Here is a 23,333-nt window from a genome sequence, read left to right on the forward strand (position 1 = left end):
GAAGGGTGGGTACTCACAGAGGGGTGATGGGTGTCATCCTGTCAAAATGAATGTGGGCATCCAAGAGGAACCTGCAGGAGCCTGCTCAGATCTCCTTACAAGACAGACACTCAATTTTGCCCAAGGATACCCGTCCAATCCTTTGAGTCCAGGAAAAGACTCTCGCCCAGCTGAGCTTCTGAGCATCACAGCTCAAAAAATGTGGACAGTCAGCAAAAGCTGGTTAGGGGAGAGCAGGAAGAAGGGAGAGACTTATAGTGCCTTCCAGTACCTAAAGAGGACTACAAGAATTATGGAGAAGGACTTTCCAGAAGGGTGTGTCATGGGACAAGGGGAAATGTCTTTAAGATAAAGGAGGGTAGATTTAGATGAGATATGAGGAAAGAATTCTTTATTGTAAAGGTGGTGAGGTACTGGCACAGCTTGGTCAGAGAGGCTGTGGACTCCCTGGAGGTGCTCCAGGCCAGGTTGGATGGGGGTCTGACCAACTGGTCTAGTGGAAGGTGTCCCTGCCCATGGCAGGGGGATTGGAATTAGATGATCCCGAATGTCCCTTCCAACCCAAACCATTCTGTGATTCTAGGATTCTATAAGAGTTAAGTGCCACAAAGCTGCCTTCAAGGTGTCTTGCCCATGTGATGCTTGGTCTTTTAACTGTTTCCTCATTGTTAAAGCACCAGTGTTCCCATCCCCTCCATGAAGAGCTCAGTCCTGCTTTAAGAAGAAAGGTCTTACGTCAAAGAGTTTAATCCCAGCATATTTTTGAGGCCTTCGAAGGTGGTTCTCCATCTGTGGCTCACAGGACATCACTCATGGAAGGCCCTAAAGAAATGTTTTCAGAGTCAAGCAGATGAGGGAGATCCTGGGGAAAAGTTCTCAGAAACTCTGCTCTTCAGGTTTAGTCCTGCACAGGGAAAAGATTAAGCCAAAGAAAGACTAACAAACCAGGGATGATCCTGTAGTTGCCATACCTTCCTTTTTAGGGGCTGGAAAACGAAATGAGAGGGAAGAGGATGGGAATGGGGGTTTCTGTGAAGCCTAAAAAAGCAGTGAAAGATGCCATTTTACACCCAAATTGGCTGCTTTGCAAAATCACTGCTCTGGTTGGGGGTGGGAACCCAGGCAAGGCAGAGATTCAATATGGGAATCACAAGGAGGGAAACATTTGAGGGCCTGACAGGCCCACATCACCTGATCTACCACAGCAAATGGGTCATTTTCTTAACCTTTTCTAGAAGACACCGGGGAATGGGCCTGTTTTTTCACCACTTGCTCTCATTCTGTCACTGCTCTTTTAATTTTCTTTATCTATAACATTAATAATCCTAAAGGTATTTTTAGTGGGTTCCCTAGGAGATATATCTCTTCCAGTCTATGTGTTTCCTTGAATACCAACACTTGAATATCCTGATATCATAATTATCTGCTAAAAATGATCTAACTATTTTTTCCTATAAAGAGTTTCCCACTAAAAATATCCAATAAAATTTGTTTTCTAAATTACCTCCATCCTGCGAAAGTGCCTGTGACAGAAAATAGTTTTTAAAATGTCATTTGTTGCTGCTAAATTTTCAAATTAACTACAAGTTTAATGAGAATTATTGCTCCAGACAGTCCCATATGAGATATTCCAAACTTTTATCTGTTGGTATTTGCTAGCTATGATCATCCTTCATAAATCAGAATGCAGAACTATTTAGTAGTTTTAGTGTGAGAGCTCATTTGCTTGTTTGTTTACCAAAAAATATGTGAGGAAAAGCCTCTTTTTTTTTACTGAATAGGCATTTATTCAGCAAAGCGTTCAAACCTCTGCTGTTCTTTGCAGTTCTTTCCTCATGACTAAACTTGAACAACTGTGCATTGGGTGCATATCTTTTTATATTGCTGCTACCTATTTTTTTCCAGGCCACATCCATCCTTCTTCTTCAGACCTTCTCCTTGTTAACACAGTGATCACAATTGCACAATCATAAAGTGAATCATAGAATCATGGAATAGTTTGGGTTGGAAGTGACCAAGATCATAGAGTTCTGTCCCCCTGCCACAGGCAAGGACAACTCCCACTAGCCCAGGTTTCTTCAGGCCCCATCCAACCTGGCCTTGGACACTTCCAGGGATCCAGGGGCAGCCACAGCTTCTCTGGGCAACCTGTGCAAGGGCCTCACCACCCTCACAGGGAACAATTTCTTCCTCTTATCCAATCTAAACCTGGGTTCTTTCAGCTGAAGGTCATTCCCCCTCATCCTCTCTCTCAAATGCCATTTTCTAGAGTCACTCTCCAGCTCCCTCGGAGCCCCTTGAAGGGGCTCTAAGGTCACCCCAGAGCCTTCTCTTCTCCATGCTGAACAGTCCCTTCACTCCCAGCCTGGCTCCAGAGCAGAGTCTCTCAAGCATCTTGTAGCCCATGACAGCCCTGCAACACTTCTCCCTTGGCCACACAGATTCTTTATAGTCTCGTGCCTGACACCAACCCAAGGCTTTTTTTTTTGGCAGTCCAAATAAATCCATCAGGACTTCAACTCACAGCCCTTTGTGATGGACTCTCCTTGATTACTGAGATATGTGCCCCCTCCAGAGGATGTTCCACGTTGCTTATTTTTTCTATTGCTCCACTGCAACCAATTTTCCCTCTATTGATATCATAACTTCCTGGGTAGCCTTTCCCAGGCTCATTTGATACCTTTATAAAGCTACACTTCTGTACTGAAAGAGCAAGTTTCATGGAATCAATCATAGAATTGTAGAATGGTTTGTGTTGGAAGGGACCTTAAAGGTATCTAGTCCCAACCTTCCTGCCATGGGCAGGAACACCTTCCTCTAGCCAATCTATGTCAGAAAAACTACAGTTAGTAATTCCAGGAGCAAACTGGAATCTAGGAATATTCTTCCAGTATGCTCTGCATGAAAAAAAACAACAGTCTATTGCCTCTCATTGCTATTATATTAATTCATTGCATTCAGACTGTAGCAGCATCCAGACACTATATCAACACACTGCTAAAGGACAAAACCTTCCCCAAAGAGCTTAATACTGTACCAGTTTTATCACATTGCTCAACATCAATTATGCTCCAGCTGCTCTCTCCACAAAGGTAATAACTGTGTTCTTTACAGACAGGGGCTCAGGCAACTTTTTCATATCTCAAATAAAAAAGTCTTTAGCAAACCGATCTGATTCCAGATTATTACAGGACTGGGAAAGCACTGACCTTGCACTTTTGGGATCTGGCTTAAGGAGGGGTATGAAATATCAGCAAAACTTGCAGATCAGACAGAATCTTTTCTCTTCCCCCATCCTCCTTCAGGAAAGCTTTTTCCACCTGATATTTCCTGGGCAGGCAAAGACTTTCATGAGAAGGAAGCAGGGACAGGTAGAGCAGAGAAGATAAGACAGCAGTGATATAAAATGAAGGTACAAGGTGCCCCCAGCCCTGCATAATCAATGTCCTAAATCAACTAAAACGTTCTGCCTGGGTTCAGAAAAAGCAGCACTTTCAGAAGGTGCTTTGTTTGCCTTCTGCTTGACCAGGGAGAAATTTGACAGTTTAGAGCAGTAGCTCAAACTAACAAGTGTCTGTGTCCTCACTCTGCAGGAGAGGCAACAAACAGGAAGAAATTTATGTGCTGGTGAAAAGTACCGTATTATTTTCAGCAGTAAATTAAACTCTGCAGACTAAGAACTCATATAATTTGGCTCAAAAACATCAGTGCACACCCATATGTAAGAGTGTAAACATATTAATGCTGTTTGCATAAGAACATACATAAGCCCTGAGAAATGCATTCACAGAATCATAGGATGGTTTGGGTTGGAAGGACCATCAAGACCATGTTGTTCCAACCCCCTGCTATGGGCAGGAACACCTTCCACTAGACTAGGTTGCTCCAAGCCCTGTCCAACCTGGCCTTGGACACTTTCAGGGATGGAGCATCCACAACCTGTGCCAGGGCCTCACCACCCCCACAGGGAAGACTTTGTTCCTAATATTTAATCTAAACCTGAACCCTTTTGGTTTAAAGCCATTACCTCTTGTCCTATAATTCACAAGGTCATGTACAGTTAAGGATAAATCCCTGGATAAAGATGGAAATCACCAATGCATAATCTCGAACAACTGCAAGGCCGTGGGGAACCATCATTTTCTAATGGCAATAAACAAGCCAATGACTTCTCCAAATTAGGGGGTTCACTAAGACACAGGAGAGTTCCTTTCAAGAAATTTATTATTTATTTATTTATTCTAACAACTATTCAGACTCATTTCTTCTGATATCTGTTAATTCCAGACTTGTGAGGCCAGAAACATGTCGATGCTCATCTATGGACAGCAGTGGCTGAGTCCTTCCACCCACATGGTTGAAAGAAATGCTCATTTTAAGAAGCATAAGGCTCAGCTCTGTGGTCCTTTCAGTTGTTCCCACCTGTCAGCTGGGCTGTGGTAGCTCTCAGACTGTATTCTTTCCATGTTCACTGTGGCTCAAACTAAATCCCAGTAAACCCCAAAGCTCTTAGCTTGGGCTAAGAGCACACTCAAAACCAGTCCCTGCAGCTGAGCTTGTAGGCTCAATGCTCCCCTGGCTCTTGGGACCAGGCCTGTTCAGGGAGCCCTGCTACCTCTGTGGGTACAGACTCAGATAGTGATGGAGGAGATGCTGGAAGGTGACTCAGTGAAGGAATCAGCAATTCCCAAGTGTGCAGATTCCTTTATCTCCACCAGCCCGCAATTTGTTCAACAACGCCCAAGCATCTTGAACGAGTTGGTAGCTGCAGAAGGGCAGATTAACATCAATATGTGGCTCTAGCTGCTTTTTGTTTTGTTTTGCACCAAAATAGCTTCCCCACATATGGCAGAGCTCATCCCAATGATTGATCTACCTCATTTGACTTCCCAGCTCCACGGCTGATGAAGATGTGGGGAGGAAGTCCATGCAAGCATCAGAGAGAGGCAAATTGGGTTTTCATGGCCCCATGCTACTTTATCCAATTATGCTTTCCCAGGCGAGGGTATCCCACTGGGGTCTCACCCTTGGATTCACTCTTCTTAATGACATTCAATCATTTTGTGCTGAAGACAGTCATTTTCATAGCTGCTTGCATAATAAATTCAGAGTTACATGCTCACTGGTTCTCTAATTATACCCCGTTCCTGCAAAACAAAATGATTAAACTGAGTTTGGACTGAAAAACCTGTGAGTCAGCAGTTTTGTTTTACTGATAAAGTTTGATCCTGTTTGGTTTTGTTTGATATTTTCTTCTGCAAATTGGGAACTCACTTGTGTTTAAAGGTTAAAACTCAGAAAATACTGGGCCAGTGGATAATTGTCCATTGAGTTTGTAGGACATTCTGAATTTCACTCCTGGCCTAAAATGATCTCAGTGGCCTTGGGAAAGTTAATCTGCATTGAGTTTGAAATTTGTGAGGTTGGACTACACAGGAGTAGCAGGGCCCATTTGAACTAAATGAGCTTCATACCTGGAGAAAGTAAAAACAAAAGTAAATAAATAATTCAGCAGCTGTCTAGGAGATAATGGATCATGAACTATTCATCTATATTTAGATTAATCCAATCAACACCTTCACATAACCCAAAACCAGTAAATTTTTATGTTTATGAGATTACTAGAGAAGTAAATCTGATGAGAAGCTCCAGAGAAGAGTCGTGGAAACCACCAGACCTCCAGTCAGAGTGATGAGACTTCCTACTGTTTTAGGTCACTAATGCTGAGTTTTGATAGCTCAGAGGTTTCCTGAGTATCTTTGGTTGACACATGTTATTGAAATTACCTTTACTTCATTGGTTCTGCAGTGGGTTGAGGATGTAATTCTGGGTGTAGAGGTACTGGAAAGAGTCATTCCAGGTGTTGATTGTGCCAAGATATAAGATATACATGGTTCAGAGCCTAAATCCAGTAGAGCATGGAAAAAAATAACCCAAGGGATAGGCACAAACAGTAAAACTCCATTAGGAGTGGTCTGCCAGCCTTCCTAATATGTTCCCCAATGTCATACCAGCCTTCTATAAGTGGCCCTAAAGCCCTCCAGCACTGCTGGCTGCAGGAGCGTCAAGATCTAGGACAGTATTGTCACAATGAAAGGGGAAACACAGTCCTATGGCCATGCCCAGGTCACTCAACCAGCCCTTAATGCTGCCCATGTGCCATGCAAGGGAACCTTTTCAGTCAGTTATTTGTGTACATTGTAGAAAACCAGTAACAGAGAAGGTGTATACCTAATTTACAGGTTTCCCCTGCATAACAAGCGATTGAGTTTCCTTTTCCAACTTGAAAATTCTGGTTAAAAACATCCATGCAATCAAAATTGGAGGGTTTTCCAGACACAGGTTTCACATTTCACAATATGAAACATTTCCACTGCAGCTTGAGAGGACTTTTGCAAACTATCATTAAATTATCCCACTTGGGTGCAGCCAGGGGTGTGTTTGTGGTAGCAGTGAGAGCTTAATTACCTAAGATAATTAAGTTTTCCCAGGAATTATCACTGCATCTGTTGCAGTGTCTGTACCTGAGCAGATGACTTTGGCACACCCCACTGCAAAGGAAGCAGGGCAGGTTTGTCCTGGGGTGGGATTCATCTCACCTGATGTAGGGAACAGGTTGTGCCTGACCAAATAGAGATGGACATGAGATGACTAATGTCCTAAGAACTGTTGGCTCTGCTGACTCACTCTTCCTTGACCTGAAAGGGAGCCAGCAGTGATGGCCTCAGATATTGGCACTTCCAGGAGAGACACCTTGTTTACTCGTGTAAATCCAGCCCTGAGCAAGTCCAGCTCACTTCACGTGTCCTCTTTGCACACCCACACAGAACATATCTGCCCTGATGCATCCGTTTGGCTTCTCTCAACCTCAGCAAAGACATGTTTTCACATGGTTCTCATGGCAGACATTGAGAGGGGAAAAAATCCAAATCCTACTTCTGCTGTCAGGGTATTTCCTACCTTAGTGGGGTCCCCCTGAGCTGAAGTTGTGTTTTCTAAGCTTATTGTGAAGCAGCTTGAACAACACACTGCCTGAGAGAGCTTGACATGCACAATCTGCATCCACATCCAACTTGTGTGGACCCAGTGAGCATGAACCGAGCACAATAAGCCTGATTTAACCCACGCAAATGGGTAAATAAGCAGGAATTTGTCTTCTGGGAGGGCAGTGGGCACATCACCTTGGGCTGAAGGTGGTGGTGGTTGCAATGGCAAAATGGTTTTCACTTCTCCTCCATGTCTCATTCCAGGTCTCCTCCCTAAATGTCATACTTCCATCTCCTTCGTTTTTAAGGTCCTATTGGAAAGCTCCTCAGTCCTTGTGGGCATGTCAATAAATGACCAAAGTGATTGTGATTGTTGCTGTGTGGAGGGAGGATTTATGCCACCACTGTTTGTTTCTTACCGCTGGCTTCTGTCACCTCCCATCCCTCATCTTTGTTGCCTCTCAACACTGTAAATTCTTCCCAGCGCAGAACTTGCTCTCTAATTTGTCTGTTAAATGCCTAGTCTACAAATGAGTCCCAGCTATCCTCATTAACAATAGTTTGTACTTATTCCTTCATAAACTGATGGATGAAAAGCTCCATAAAAAAGCAAAAAGATATTATTTCCCCCAAGAGGAGGGTTTGCAAAGTCATTGCTCAAAGGAAGCCAGCAGACTTTTCCATCAAACTCAAATCCACCACAGCACAACTCTGTCGCCAGAAGCATATCTTGTTTTCCTCTCTCTCTGTCTTTTTTTTTTTTAATTTTACTTTATCTGCTTGTTGATTTGCTTATGAAATTAAAGGAGATTATGATTTTAACTCTTTGGTTTTAGAGCCACGAGCAAGAAAAGCTACTAGAGCTGCCATCTGCAAATTGCAAAAGACATAAAACCAGTGTAAAATAAAGGCGAAAAGAAGCGTTTTCCACTTAGCAATATATTTCAGCCGAAGATTAATTCGCTGTCTGACACTTGATGCTTATTGTTTGCAAACTCCAGATCTGCAACCTTAAATCAAGCTGAAAAGCATCATCTAATCAAAGAGGGGATAATTTAGCAAGAAACCACTCAGATGTGTGTTCCTTTCAGGTTATCTGTGTGAGTGCACGTAAGGACAGAGCGCCACTAACCTGGCACATATTTGTGTCCTTAACAACCTCCTCGGACAAACTGTGACTCACTGACCTTTATTTCAGGTGAGACAAAGACGTGCCTGTGCACAAAAACTCGGGAGAACACCCAGTCGTTGAGCTCTGCCAGATCACATCCCAAAAGGAGGTGTCCAATGGGAATAGAAGTGAAAGTCTAAAAGAGGGAGAAAGGGAAATGGAGACCCTTTGGGTCACAACATGGCAGATTTTTAAGGTGCGACGGGTAAGGTGAGAAGCTGACACAATGATCCAGGAAATTCCTCTTCCCCCCACCTTCTCAGACACGTAAGATGTTATTGCAAGCCGAGCAGCACGGCCTTGAGCACACTGCAGAAAAAAGTACATTTAAAAAAAAAAAAAATCTAGACTTGTTGGAACCCTATTAAATCTTTGCTTCACTAGTTCTAAGCCTGTCCAAGCCAACCTGAATGATTATTGTTATTATTAACAGAGCACAAAGTGAGAAAAGAGAGGATTTTTTATTTAAATAGGTTATTCTGCCTGCAGCTGGCTCTGCTGCAGAGGCCTGGCACCAGTTCATATTGCAAGCATTACTGATTCCTTGGAGCTTTTCATGGGAGAAGCTTACTTTGACATTCTCATCAACTCTTCTCTCCCCTATTTATCATCCATAGATTGGATGATGTCCTCTCATAGCAATAACTGCATTTTTAGAAGCTATCTATGCAGTTCTGTCTTCCCACTTTTCTGTGGGATTTCTGTTTCCTGCTGTTAACCAAATAAATAATTTTTGTGGTTTCAATGAGACTTTCCTCTCCTTTCCTACCTAATAAAGTCAGCTGTGGCTGTATAAATCTTTGATAATTCAGCATGAAAACCTTAAATAAAAGTACATTAAAATAAAAATACTGTGTCTGATCAAAAAAACAATTTCAGCCCATGTCTTGACTGAGAGTGGTTACAGAGCACAAAAGTAAGGCAGGTAGACTCTGATACTGCACAGTGTAATAATAAACTCAAAAGATTTTTTTTCCATGAGTTTTTCCCTGGAAACAGCACTGTCCCGTGGCAAGGAATGCCACAGCTCAACCACACACTGCCTGTGAAGAACCCACTCCTTTCCCTGTCTCTGTTTCCACATTCATCACGATTTTAGCCTTGCAAATCCCCTCCCCAAAATGTCTTTTTGGGGACTGAAGTCTGCACATCTATTTAATCCTTTTCTGTTCTGCTGCAGCTGTTCCTTCCCATCCTTCTGGTATCTTCTCTGAGCCTTTTCTGAGACCTTTAAAGCCTTTTGAGAGGGGAGGACAAGCACCACACACGATATTCAAGACACAGGTCCAAAATGCATTTGTTCTGTGGCATTATGATGATTTCTGTTTGGTTTTCTATTCCCTCCTTAATAATCCTGAACATTCAATTTCCTCTTTTGATTGCTACAGAGCAATGAGCTCATAATTTCATTCGACTGTTCATTACAAGACCCAAATGTCATTCCTGGGTAGCAATAACCAGCTCAGAGCCCATCACTGCGCACGCAGGGTTGGAACTGTTGTTTTCCTTGTGTGCAACACTCTGGATTTAATGCCACTGAATTCCACCTAATATTTTATTGGCCAGCAATCCAGTACAGTGAGATAATGCCAAAACTCTTCATGGGTGGTGTCAGGAAGCTGCAAGTGGGGGCTGATCCACAAGGGAAGGTGAGATGAAACATGAGGGCAACAGCAAGGAGGGGAGAGATTTCATAAAGGTGTGGTAATTTTTTAGAATAATAGAATTATTAAGGTTGGAAAAGACCTCCCAGACCATTGGATCCAACCGTTAACCCAACACTGCCAGGTCCATCACTCAACCACGTCCCTAAGAACCACATCTACATGTGTTTTGAACAATTCCAGGGATGGTGATTCCACCACTTTGCTGGGTAGCCTGTTTCAATGCTTGACCACACTTTCAGTGAAGAATTTTTTACTATTACCCAATTTAAACCTCCCTTGGAGCAAATTGAGGCCCTTTCCCTATATGTGAACAAAATTCACTGCCCCTCCACAGCCCTCTTGGGCAGAGAGCTGGGATATGATCTCTTCTGGTCCAGCCATTCCTTCTTATTTTTTTTGATAGTGCTACCTTATTTAAAGGTGGGTGTTTGAGCTTTGCAGCCTAATTGAGCAGTTTACAGCCTGCCCAGCTATAACAGCAATAACTCGGGTTGGTGATTTTGCAGCTCATTCCAATGTGTGTGAAGTACTAGATCACACTGAGTGTCTCCACTAAAGTATCTTTGAGGCATTTGCTCTCCATGCCAGAGAGTGTTACAGAGAAAATCTGAACGCTCTCAACTCTGACCAAGACACGGAGAAAATCCTTCCATGTAGCTAGGTAAAATTATGTATGAATTTAGTCCCTACAAATTTAGTCCCTTGAGTAGGTGATATTTTGGCTTTTTCTGGTCCAACCAGAAACTGTGGAAACCTCGAAGGAAGAAATGTGCATCGTGTCTTCTACTTGATGATGCCACCAGAGATTTAGATGAAGCTTTTAGATGGTAGCAGACCTGTCTGCAAAGCTCATAAATGAGCTAAGTGTGGATGCCTCAAGTGATCCCTAAACAAGTTGCCCAGAGAGATTGTGGAGTCTCCCTCTCTGAGGATATTCAAGAACTCTCTGGACACAATCCTGTGCCATGTGCTCTGGGATGCTTGAGCAGGGAGGTTGGACCAGATGACCCACTCTGGTCCCTTCCAACCCACTCTGGTCCCTTCCAGCCTGACCCATTGTGTGATTCTGTGTTGCAGGGCCCCTTTCCTCCTTGGTGGAGGGATTCCAGAACAGTTCTCCACAGCAGGTCAGTGAAAAGCTTTGCCTAAGGCATATAATGGTTGGAGCATCTTCCACAGGGAAAACATGCCTGTGAGATTTGTTTCTATAAAAGCCTGTATTATCTTCACATTGTTCCCTCCTCAGCAATAATGCAAGAGCCACCCCGGGGGAAGTAGAACAGCATCACCCCAGCACTGTTTAAAGGGATTTGGGAGAACAGGTAAGAAAATTATTTTTATTATAAGAAAATGGGCATTTGGAAATGTGCTGAAAGCTGGGTTATTGCAGTGCTGTTACTAATGACTACAATACATCATTTCAATTTGTTGACTTTTCTTTCTTTAATTTCCAGATTATCCGGCTGTTGCTTGTCCTCCACCCATCCTGGGAGTAAACAGAGACATCATGTGCCTCAGTTGCAAAAAAGTTACTTTCAGCAGTAATTAACTTGTGTTTTTTTCCTGTTTTTTTGTTTGTTTGCTTGCTTGTTTTTGTTGTTTAGTGGTTTTTTTCTTAAGGAAACACAATCTTTCAACTCTACCTTTCAGTTTTACCTTTTCAATTTCATCTTTCAATTTTCTTTTGCAATTTTGCCTTTGTAACATTTCAGTGATTTAAGAAAGTATTATTTCTGTTCAAGAAATAGGAGAAATGCAGGCAAAGTGTAGCTGAAATCTCTTGTGTAAAGTCCCAGGGGAAGGCTGTGAGAGGTCTCAGAGGGGAAGCTGTTGCTTGGGAGTCCCAACTCGGGGTGCTCAATTACGGGTTCAGAGCAGATTCCAGCAGGAGGGGATTTTTCTCACACCTTACCAAGATTCCAGGCATAGGAAGCTTCTGGGATTGCTATAGGAAATCTGACTTTCTTTTTCCTTAGAACCTGAGTATGGTTTGCATTGAAAGAGACATTAGAGATCATCCATGCCATGGGCGGGGACACCTTCCACTATCCCAGGTTGCTCCAAGCCCCATCCAACCTTGGTTTAGACACTTCCAGGGATGGGGCAGCCACAGCTTCTCTTGGCAACCTGTCCCAGTGCCTCCCTACCCTCACAGCCAAGAGTTTCTTCCTAATATTTAATCTAAAGCTTATCCCAGGGTCTTGGAGAAGTCCTGACAACCTCAGCAACAAAAACTTTTGTGCAACTATTTGTCACACAAATAGCTCAAAAAGATATAGGAAAATCTCCCATAAGACCCCACTAAGAGTCCAGGGCTTTTGGTAAGACTGCACAAAGGTCCTTTGAAAAAAAAAAAAAAATGGAAGATCTGGATCTATTTGTCACTCTTTCATTCTCTGCTTTGAAAGTCACCCCCTCCTGCTGTGCTCGCAGAGGCTCTCACAGTTCTGTCAGGGAGCAGCCCTGTTTTGAAAGGGCCGTGAATCACATCCATCAATCTTCAGGAGACGAATAATCAACAGATGGTCATTACAGACCACGTGGTGCCACTCAGATCAGGAGATGCAGCAGGAGAGGAGCTCTCTTTCCATCTTGGTTCTGCTTCGATGCAGTCACATGTTCAGCCGCATCCAGGCTAGGGGGAAATGTGACAACACCAGTGTTTAATGCATGGTACCAAAATCAGTACATAAAGCTCCAGCCTCGCTCAGAGAAGAGTATTTTCTCCTACTAACAAGAAGAAGAAAGGGAGAAGTGTCTTCAGGCCACATAAAACAAATACTGGATTGCTGAGGACCAAGCAGAGTTTGGTCTCTGTACTCCATGTGCAACCTGCAGCTGTATCTCAACCTGCCGTCCTCCATTCCCAACAATATCAACAAGCCACATCCATCTCTAATGCCAACATATATAAGGACCTTCAAAATGCAAATTAGATATCTCTGATGGATATATTTTAGATTAGATATTATTTTATTATTGTTTTATTAATTTATATTATTATATTGTCTAGGTATTTTATTATTTTATATTAGATATTATGAAGAAATTCTTCCCTGTGAGGGTGGTGAGGCCCTGGCACAGGTTGCCCAGAGAAGCTGTGGATGCCCCATCCCTGGAAGTGTTCAAGACCAGACTTGATGGGGCTTGGAGCAACCTGGGCTAGTGGAAGGTGTCCCTGCCCATGGCAGGGGGGTGGAATTGGATGGTCTTTAAGGTCCCTTCCAACCCAAACTATTCCATGATTCTATGATATTTTTATCTGAGCTTTCAGTGAGCCTTAGAGGTGTCCACTAGCCTGCCATCACAATAAGGGACTAACTCAGACAATGAACATGAATTCTTACTATTTTTGCTTTGGGCAGCTTATTTTAAGCCCAGAATATTATGAGGGCTGGACTTATTTTTGGGCATCTATTACCCTCCTTTGGTTTATGTTTATACTACACTGGATCCCACCAAGATGGGAACCCAGGGCACAGCAGAACCTGCTCCCTTGTTGCCCTTGGAAACTGCCTGAACTCCAGTTGCTAATGATCCCTTGCTATCCCGGAGAAAGATGTTTTAGGGGCCTTTTAAAGTCAGAGTATCCAAGTCTAGGCAAGTGAGTTCATTCTCCATGACAACTGGAAGCCACTTGATGGTCTTATGACAGATAAAAATTGAACTGTTCAGAAAATGATGGTCCTTTGCTGAAAACACTCTTAAGCAAGTGGGGAGGGATTTTACGTAAGCCTTTTTGGTTTTCTGATGTTTGGGGTTTTATTTTGGGGAGAAAAAAAGCATTGTAGCTACTGAAATTTTCTCTCAAAAACATTTTTTCAAAGATCTTTTTTGGGCTGATGTCTAAAGAAGGAAGGAGTTCATGGTCTGGACTCACAGACGAGTCCTATAAAATCCATTTATTGAGAGAGTTCTTACTGTTGAGGGACAAGAAGCAACATCAACCAACCTCAGAAAAAAAGCTAAACAAAAAAAATTAAAAAAACCCCAACCAATCAACCAAAACAAACAAACAAAACACCAAAAAAAACCAAACAAAAGCAATCAAAAAAACCCTAAAACCCCATTCTCTGCCAAAAAACCCTCAAACCAGTAGGTGACCTGTAAAATTACTTATTTAAGGGAAGTAATGCATGTTCAGGGATGTTTTTGAGAAACTTGTCGGGGATAAAGATCCTTCCATTTCCAGCAGATTTTGAAAAGTAATTTCTGTCCTCCATTTCCATCTACTCATGCAAAGGATGAGGACGAGTTCCTGGACACAGGATTGTACCTTGGCCATTTGTTTCAGGCAGAGTTTTCCACCTGAGTATGGAAAACCTTCAGGTTGCAAGTATTTCACCCCATCCCATCATTTTTTTCCTGCTCTTGAGAGCAACACTTTTTCTTCCTTTCATGCTTCATCTGTTCGCGGTGACTCTCTGCTTCAAAATGTATGTTGGAATAGCAAAAAAAAAATAAATAATTTCAGATAATCACTCCCAGTTCCCAAAGCCCACCTGAATCACCCCAACATCAGTGTCTGTCATGAGTAATGCATGGGATGGAACCACACACAGTCTGTTCCAGACACGGAAACCATGGAAACGCTCCTGACGTGTGAGCTGCTCCTTGGGATGATCACGGGAAAGAGGGGCTGAAGGAAGCTTGTCTTGTCCTCCTCTGTCACCCAAGGCTAAATCATTACAGAACACAAGAGATTTCAGGTGTCAGATTCGACTTCCTTGAGGTTGCCGACAGTTTTGGAGGACATAAAAACCTAAACAAGACCAGAAATGGGCAATTGTGGGGTTTCCTCAATGAGATGAGTTTGAAGCCAGAGTGTGGGTATTAGGAAGGAGTTCTTCCCTGTGAGGGTGGTGAGGCACTGGCACAAGTTGTCCAGAAAAGTTGCTGATGCCCCATTTCCTGGAAGTGGCTTAGAGGTAACATCCCACTCCTCAGGGTCTCACTCTACACAGCTCAAAACCAATCATAGAATGGTTTGGGTTGGAAGGAACCTTCAAGATCATCTCATTCCAATCCCCTGCCATGGGCAAGGACACCTTCCACTAGACCAGGTTGCTCCAAGACCTGTCCAAAGTGGCTTTGAACACTTCCAGGGATGGGGCAGCCACAGTTTCTCTGGGCAACCTGTGCCAGGGCCTCACCACCCTCACAGAAAAGAGTTTTCCTAATATCTAATCGAAACCTGCCCTCTGTCACCTTGAGGCCATTTCCCAAGTCCTGTCACTCCATGACTACGAAAAGTCCCTCTTCAGCTCTCTTGTATTTCCCTGTAGATGCTGGAAGGCTGGAAGACCTCCTTGTTTCCATTGTGCCTTCTCCTCCCAATAATATAAGCTTTTCCACGCTCAGAACAGAACACCCACTCCCACTGCACCTGGTACCTCTCCCATCTATGTGGAAGCATGTCCTCTGCCCTCCTCTCCTTGTGGGGCACATTTAAGTGATCCAGACCAGACAATGCATCTAAAATCCCAATGTTTTGGCGTGGAAGCAGCAGCTTAAATTAGGCAGTGCTGCAAAAGTGTAGGAGAGAATCTCAGGATGGTTATCCACTTATTTTTCAGCTTCTTGACTCATCCATGTGAAAGAAGGAGAAGTTGGGCCACAGAGCGAACATACACTGAAGTGGAAAGACACCAGTGCTAACAATAGCCACATGCATGGCATGTCCTTCACTATCCAGCTTCAAAAGGTATCAAAAAGAAGTAAAGCACATACTTGGAGTGCTCTATCCACCCCTGTAGTGATGTGGAAGAAAGGTCAGATGAAAAAAACTCCCCAAATATCTGCAGACTTTGAAGAAGGATATTCCTGCTCAATAATGCTCAAAAAACCCTGCAGCAACACCAAGGCCTGAGTCAGGAAACTCTTTGGGAGCAACCTGAATAAGTCCAGAAAAAGTCAATAAAGAGCTTTAAATAAACAGACTCCTGAAGGACTGGTTTCCAAAAACTTCCACATCTGTGTTATCTGGGGACATAGCTGAGGTTGGTTGGGAACAGACCCCAAATCTGGATGTGAAGTAGTGCTTAGTCGATATTCCTGAGTTACGTTTCATGTCTCCTCTCTTTTTTTGCCTTCTGTCTCTGGTGTTCATGAACAGCACAACCTGACTCTGATCTCACCCCAGCAAAGAAATTATGTTAATTTTCAGTGTATATAACTTAATTCCCAGGAGATGAAGCAAACCAAGACACAACTCTACTGAATGATGGACATGTCTAGTAATCAGCTGAAGTTTCTGCTCCTCTGTAGTTACTTAATCCCCCCCAAACCCCACAATTCTTCATTCAGGAGAAGCAGCCAAACTGTGCTGCAAACTACTGCAACACAAAGATGTTTGTTTGGTAATTACTGCTGTTTGAATTATTCTGCATACACTATACAACATAAGTGGCAGATACTAAAATGAAGAGATGAGTTAATAAGTTCTAGTTCTCCAGATGTGTCATTCTTCTAATAACATGGAAAAAAAGAAGTGTGGTTATATTCCAGACTTACCAGGTGTACAGTAAATAAAATTAATATATTATTTCAAAATCCTTGTAAGAGATACTGTCCCTGTGAGAATTAAGATAAATGACACCAATAAAATAAGCAGATTAGGATATATTATTTTTTAGGTGTTGAATCAAAAGTATATGTAACTTGTTGATATGCATAATAAAATCAATGAGAAAGAAATAAAAAAAAAAAAGTCCATTAAAATTAAAAAGAAGTTTTCCCTGCCCATGGCAGGAACACTGGAACCGGGTGATCTTTAAGGTCCCTTCCAACTGAAACCATTCTGTGATTCTATGATTCCATGAAAATGAATGATTAATGAGCTAAAATCACAGGAAAGGAGAATTGGACAGCAAAGAATTCCTAGTACCTGAGCTTCTGGTCAGGCTGCACAGCAAATATTTTTATAAAGGGGATTTTAGCTGCTAGTCAGATATTCCTTAACTGATCCACTGAGAGACCTCAAGCAAAGCAAAGAGCCGGGGTGTAATGGCATTTTTAAGACTCCATCTCACAACCAGAGCTAAGAATTTATCTTTTTTATCAGTCATGAACATGAGGAAAACAGGAGATTGCTCCAGCTCCTCGCAGCTGAGGCTGAACCACCAGGGTTTATCCCAGCACAATGTGTTTAGATTTGTCTCATCGCAGGGTCAGGCTTTAACAAAGAATGACAATAACACACAGGGAAGGGGATTGTGCCTTGCAAAACCCATCCAGCCAGGCAAGCAGAGTCCTGCTGAAGGGTGGTGAGCTAAAATAGGGAATGCAGTCTTGGATTTCGAGCCAGGGAAACCCTGAGTGGAAACAGTTATTAATGCAACCAGCTTACAATACCAGGTCTGCTCTGCTGTTCCCCACTGTAGGGGGGGCTGATAAATAAGAATGGGCTCAGACTAAGAAGATATATACAGGCAGGACATGAAAAGCTGGAGGGACTAAGGACATTGAAAGAAAAGGAGAATTGGATCATCCTTGTTCATGTGTTGCAAGCAAACCACCCTGCACTTGTCTCTTTGACAAGATAAAGAAATTGTTCTCTTTAGGTAGCTTATTTCCAGAGGTGTAGATGTGCGTCTGTTTTAGGGATGGTTTGGTAAGGGCATGGCAGGAGTCAGGTGAATGTCTCTCATTCAACATAGACAAAAAAAGTGAGTTTTCTTCTGCTTTCTCTGTGTGTTGGGTGAAATCATGGACGTCAGAGCTAAGAATTTTTAATAGGTTTTTTTTGAAGGCTGGACTCCATCAGGTTATGATTGGAATTGCATAATCTTTCATATTTATCTCTGCTCAGAATGGTTTTAGATTCCCCATCCCTGGAAATGTTCCAGGTCAGGTTGGATGGGGCTCTGAGCAACCTGGGATAGTGGAAGGTGCCCTCCCTGTTGGAATGAGATGATCTTTGAGGTCACTTCCAACCCAAGAGGTTCTATGATTCTGTATGTGGGATAGCAGTGTCATTGTCATTTAATGTGCACTGGTTTAGAAATAACAAAAAAAAAATAAAAAAAAAAAACCCAAACAAACAAAAAACCAACCAACCAAACAAAAAAACCCTTAAAATGTCTAAATATATAACTGATATTTTCACTAGAACTATTTCATCTGAGAAAATTGAACTCCTGGAATATCAACAGTTTTCCTATGGGAAAAATAATAAGTTTTGCCTCAATTTTTTGCAACACCGTTTGGCTTTTATTCAGGATTTCCAGGACTGCTCGGGTTCCCATCTTTTCCAGAGCTGGCAGATTGGGTTTCAGGCTCCTCAGAGGGCTTCAGACATGCTTGAAAAAGATTTAAAGGGAATCCCTTCACAACTTCATCTAAACTGAATGTGAGAGTTCCCATTCCACAGGAGATTAGAGTTTCATGCCATCTCAAAATAATTATCTCTGAAAAGAAAACGGAGGGGGTTTTTCAGCGGAATTCCCAGGGAGTTCCAGTTTTGAGCCAAATCTATAGATAGACTCAGTTTATTCTGTGCTCAGAAATAAACTGTGAATCTTTCTAGCCAGTTTGGAGAATCCCTTAGGAGTACAATTCCATACTGGAGTCCAAAATGCACAGAAATAGATGGGTTGCTCCTCTCAGTTCAATCCTTGGCAGAAATCCCACCCTTAATTTTGTGATATTTGCAGTGAATCCACCCCTTTCTAGATCTTTCCCAGGAGGGCAGAGCAGTCTAGGCTGACAAAAAGTGTGTATGTGAACATGATTTTCTAACATTTCCAATATGTTTCTTGGTTTGACAAAGGATATCCCCTCCACATGCAACTTATGTCTTGCCCACAACATGGGTAGTACTGGGATACCCCATTTGGGCGGGGAAGAGACTGAATTTGAAACGGAGATTACAAGACATGGGGAAGAAAATAGCCAAACTGACCATTGGCATCTGCTTCCTCAACTTAGCAAGAAACAGAACAGAATCATAAAATCACTAAGGCTGGAAAAGAACTTTAAGATTTAGGTCCAGCTGTCAAACCCAGCACTGCCAAGTCCATCACTAAACCTTGTCCCCAGGAGCCACATTTACATGACTTTTGAACACTTCCAGGGATGGTGACTCCACCACTGCCCCAGGCAACATGTTCCAATGCCTGATCACCTCTTTTTGGTGAAGAAATTTTCCCTAATACCCAATCTAAACCTCCCTTGGTGCAACTTGAGGACATTTCCTTGTTGCCAGTCACTTGTTACCTGGGAGAAAAGACTGATCCCCCACGTCTTTGCAACTTCCTTTCAGGCAGTTGTAGAGAGCAATAATGTTGCCCTGGATCCTGCTTTTCTCCGGACTACACAACATCCTCCACTGGCTGTTGAGTTTTGAAGTTCATTGTTGAAACTTCAGAGCTCAAGAAGAGCTGGTGGGCACTTAAAAAGAGAGCACTTAGATTAGAAACTAGGAAGAAATTCTTTACTGTGAGGGTGATGAGACACTGGTACAGGTTGTCCAGAGAAGCTGTGGATGCTCCATCCCTGGAAGTATTCAAAGTCAAGTTGGATGGGGCTCTGAACAACATTTCCAGTGGAAAATGTCCCTGCCCATGGCAGAGGATTGGAATTAGATGATCTTTGAGGTTCCTCCAACCATTCTATGTTCCTATGATTCTGTGAATTACAAAACATCACCAAAAACTAAACTCCCTTTAAAATCCCAACATCTCTGGATAGACAACTTTCTGGATTGCTGGAGATGGCTGTGCTAGACAGCCAGACCATATGGTCAGGGAATGGAGCATGAGCTCTCTCTGCCTGTATTTGAAGGCAGTGAGGGATGAGTTCTCCTCTGAAAACATCCCAACCCAGCACCATACGTAACTTTTGAGGCCCAGCTCAGGAGAAATAGACCCCAGACGACATAGACCACCTCACTGACCTGACTCCAGGCCTTCTCCATGTTGCTGTGTGTGTTGTGTGAAGCTGTTCAGGTCTGTTTCTGTGATTAAGCATGTCCTGGGACAGCTCAATTCATAGAATCATAGAGTCATTAAATGGTTTGGGTTGGAAGAGATCTTAAAGATCATCTTCTTCAAACCCCCTGGCATAGACAGGGATATTTTCCACTAGACCAGGTTGCTCAGATCCCTGTCCAGCCCAACCTTGAAAAATTCCAGGGATGGGGCAGCCAAAATTTAAAATTCCTCTGCATATCTTGGAGCTCTCAAAGCTAAAACCCAGCCCCTTGATGCCTGATGTTGCTCAGTCCTTCTCTGAGGGCCTCCCAGCTCATTTGTTGCCTCTTAGAGAGCTTGTTTTTCTCTCTGCCTCAGGCAACACCAACTCCTGCTCTCAGTTAAGCCTTGGTTCAGCTCCCAGTTAAGCTTTGCTTCAGCTCTCAGGTTTCTCTGAAGAGGTGTCGATACGGGAAAACCAAGCAAATCAACAGGGGCTCAGTTCACCTCCACAAGAACCCACCTGGCTGCTTCTCCCTGCCTTGTGATCCACACTAACAGATGGTAAAATGATAGAATCAAATCACTCTTTATTCCACACAGGCAGCGGGCCTGAGTCACGCGGACACGCCTGGTACCAGCGGCAGAGCCGGGATGGGAGGCAGAGGCACAAACAATCCCTCTGTACTGTATGATAATCAACAAAAATTAGCTGCCTAAGGGAACCAGGAAACTCTGCCATGAATGCAGCAGTTAAGAGACTGAGCCTATTTATTTAACAGGTGTCCCCCGAGCTGGGATGCCAGACTCTGTTTGCCAAATTTGCAGAGAGAGGAAGACAGCTTGAATAAATACGGGCGAGAGGGGAACAGTCCTGAAGCCATTTTCTTTGTGGATTGTTGTGTTGTTTTTTTCTTTTTCTTTTTCTTTTTTCCCCAGCAAGTTTTTATTGTAAGAAAGTATGTCCCAGCTCTTGGCTGGGAGTATTTAGACATCAGAAGCTGTGCCAATACCCAGTTTCCCTCCTCGTAGTGGTGCACAGTCCAGCTCAGCCTCAGCACAAAGTTAGCTCTGCTGGATGGCTTCGTGATTGGTTTGTTCGTTCAGTTTAATTAAAATACAGTATGGGGTACATTTTGGATGAGAACCCATCCCAGGCTGTCAGGGACCTGGAGCCAACAACAGCTGGGCTGAAACGATCTCCTTCCCCATTCCTGTGCAGTGGAAATGTGCCTCCAAACACAAGTTGCTGTGTCTGGTGCTGCAGCACGGAGAAGCCTTGGGATGTGTCTGATGTCACAACAGTAAACTTTACACACAGAGCATCTGGATGGTCCTCGTTCCATTTTTGGAGTGTTTTCACACAGTCTGGAGGAATGGGATGGAAAGGGACACAGAGGAATGGCTGTAGATATTTATTCCTCCTCTCAAATGGAGGACAAAGCCAAGTAGCTCATAAATAGGCTTTCAAAGAGTCACAGAACCACAGAATGGGTCAGGTTGGAACGGACTACAGTGGGTCACCTGGTCCAACCTCCCTGCTCCAGCAGGGTTGTCCCAGAGCACATGCCATAGGATTGTGTCCAGATGGTTCTGGAATAACTCCAGTGAGGGAGACTCCACAATCCCTCAGGGCAACCTGTTCAGTGCTCAGTCACTGCACAGGAAAGAAGTTCTTCCTCATATTCAGGTGGAACTTCTTGTGCATTGGTTTCTGTCCATTGCCTCTTGTTCCATTGTTGGGCACCCCTGAGACGAGCCTGGTCCATCCTCTTAACATCCTCCCTGCAGATACTTCAGGCATCGATAAGGTCCCCTCTCAGTTGTCTCTTCTTGGGCTGAACGGGCCCAACTCTCTCCACCTGTCCTCGTGAGAAGAGTCTTTTGGTGATGTTCACAGCCCAAGGGAATCCTGAACTTCCTTCTGGCAGTCCTCCCCAGGGAACTGTTTACTCACATACCCCCTGTTGCCTTGCAGTGATGCCAAAAAGCCAGTGCAAGACGGAAGAGTCAGCAGAGATACACAGAAAGGGGATTGCAGCAGCCCTGGCCAACAGCACAAGCTGAAGGCAGTGAGTAGAGTAAACAATCTGCTCATCTGGCAAAAAAAAAATCACAGAGAACATCCCAACCAACCACACCAAAAAGCATGTAAGCAGCAGGGGAAAAAAAACTTTCTCCAACCAGATGCTTATGCCTGAGAAAGGGAGAATTTCCAGAGACTGTAGAAACTTTTACAGACTGCTCCTTACAAGCTGTAGTAAATATTTGCCAACTGCACTGAAAGGTAATCTGATAAATAAACAAAACATCTAGTTTCCAGTTCTTTTCACTTAGTTCTTGTGTACAAGGCACTGGCCCTGCAATATTAGCTACATAAAGTACACAGATTTCCTGCCCCGTGCCAGCCGGCTCCAAGTCATTCCTTGCTGATTTCAGTCACGAACAGGGCTGACATTTACATCCTGTGTAGCCAGAGCAGACATCTGGGAGATGTTCATCTCTGTGGTAAGGCAGAAGCGTGAAGGTCTTTCTCATGCCTCCTTCCCCCAGCAGCTGTAAGCTGAAGGGGTAACAGCGTGAGGCAAAAGCTGCCTGAGGTGTCTCTCAGTGGTGGCATCTCCATGGTGTTTGCAGTTGTTGTAAGTGCGTGACAAAGAGCAGCTCACTTCAGCCCTGCACCACAAATATTTGTGCCACCAGGCAGTTCCTCAGCAAAGGGGAATCCAAAGGCATTTTCAATGGTACAAAGTTAAGTAAGAGCAGCTCCTCTCTTTCAGCTTTGCTGGTTTAACATGGTGCAGCACAGGGCTGAATTCCCCCTCTGGAGAGTTTGGAAGAGCCCAGTCCTGCCTCTTTAGTTACCACATTCATCCACACATCCATTTGTGCTGCTTCCCATGCTGTGTTGCCCTGAGCAACCTCTGCCTGCGTGGCAGAGCCTTCTCCCCTCCAATCACCCACAACAACTCCTTGTGGGGGACGACGAAATCTTTGCCCACCCAAGGTCAGCCCAGCTAAACTCACGTTGAAAAACCAGACGCCAGGACAGGGAAACTGCACCCCATGCTCCTGCCAGCTGTGATTAAAGAAATATGGATTAAATTATTCACAGGGCTCCTCCAGTTTCTACCCTGAAAACCCAGTAAAGCCTGAATACTTCTTGAACCCTGCTGCAGGAAAGAGAAATGAAGATCTCTCCATAGGAATGGAAAGCTAAAATAGCTGTGTTTCATGGACCTCGCTGAAATGACATTGCCAGTCCCAATCCACAGCCCAGTAAAAGGCTCTGTAATTAATTCAGAACATCCAAAGTGTTTTCACCCAAATTATCAAGCCTGTGGGAGAGGTTTGTGACAGCATTATAAATTCATAGGTCTGAGAGAGAACTCAGGAGGTTACACAGTTTATTTTCCTGTCCCAAAGCAAGACACGGTATTTTTAGGTCACTGTTGATGGATCTTTGTTTAAATTGTGGGTTTTTTTCAAGGCCTCCCATAATGAAAATGTTTCAGGCAATTCATTCCAGTGTTTAGATGTCCTGACCATTGGAAAATCTCTCCTGATGTCACAGAATCACAGAATCACTGAGTTTGGA

The 23,333-nt window shown here is 43.5% G+C and overlaps 1 long non-coding RNA gene across 1 annotated transcript; it reads left to right on the forward strand.

Annotated features, from left to right (window-relative positions):
* The first annotated feature begins 21,101 nt into the window (after nt 1-21,101).
* On the forward strand, nt 21,102-22,992 carry LOC113957529. Its single transcript, XR_003531193.1, has 3 exons — nt 21,102-21,229; nt 21,714-21,807; nt 22,851-22,992. It is a non-coding gene; the product is annotated as an uncharacterized LOC113957529 (long non-coding RNA).
* The last annotated feature ends 341 nt before the right edge of the window (nt 22,993-23,333 follow it).

This window comes from Corapipo altera, unplaced genomic scaffold, assembly GCF_003945725.1.
Source record: "Corapipo altera isolate COAL_440 unplaced genomic scaffold, ASM394572v1 267, whole genome shotgun sequence".
In the NCBI taxonomy this organism is placed as follows: domain Eukaryota; kingdom Metazoa; phylum Chordata; class Aves; order Passeriformes; family Pipridae; genus Corapipo; species Corapipo altera.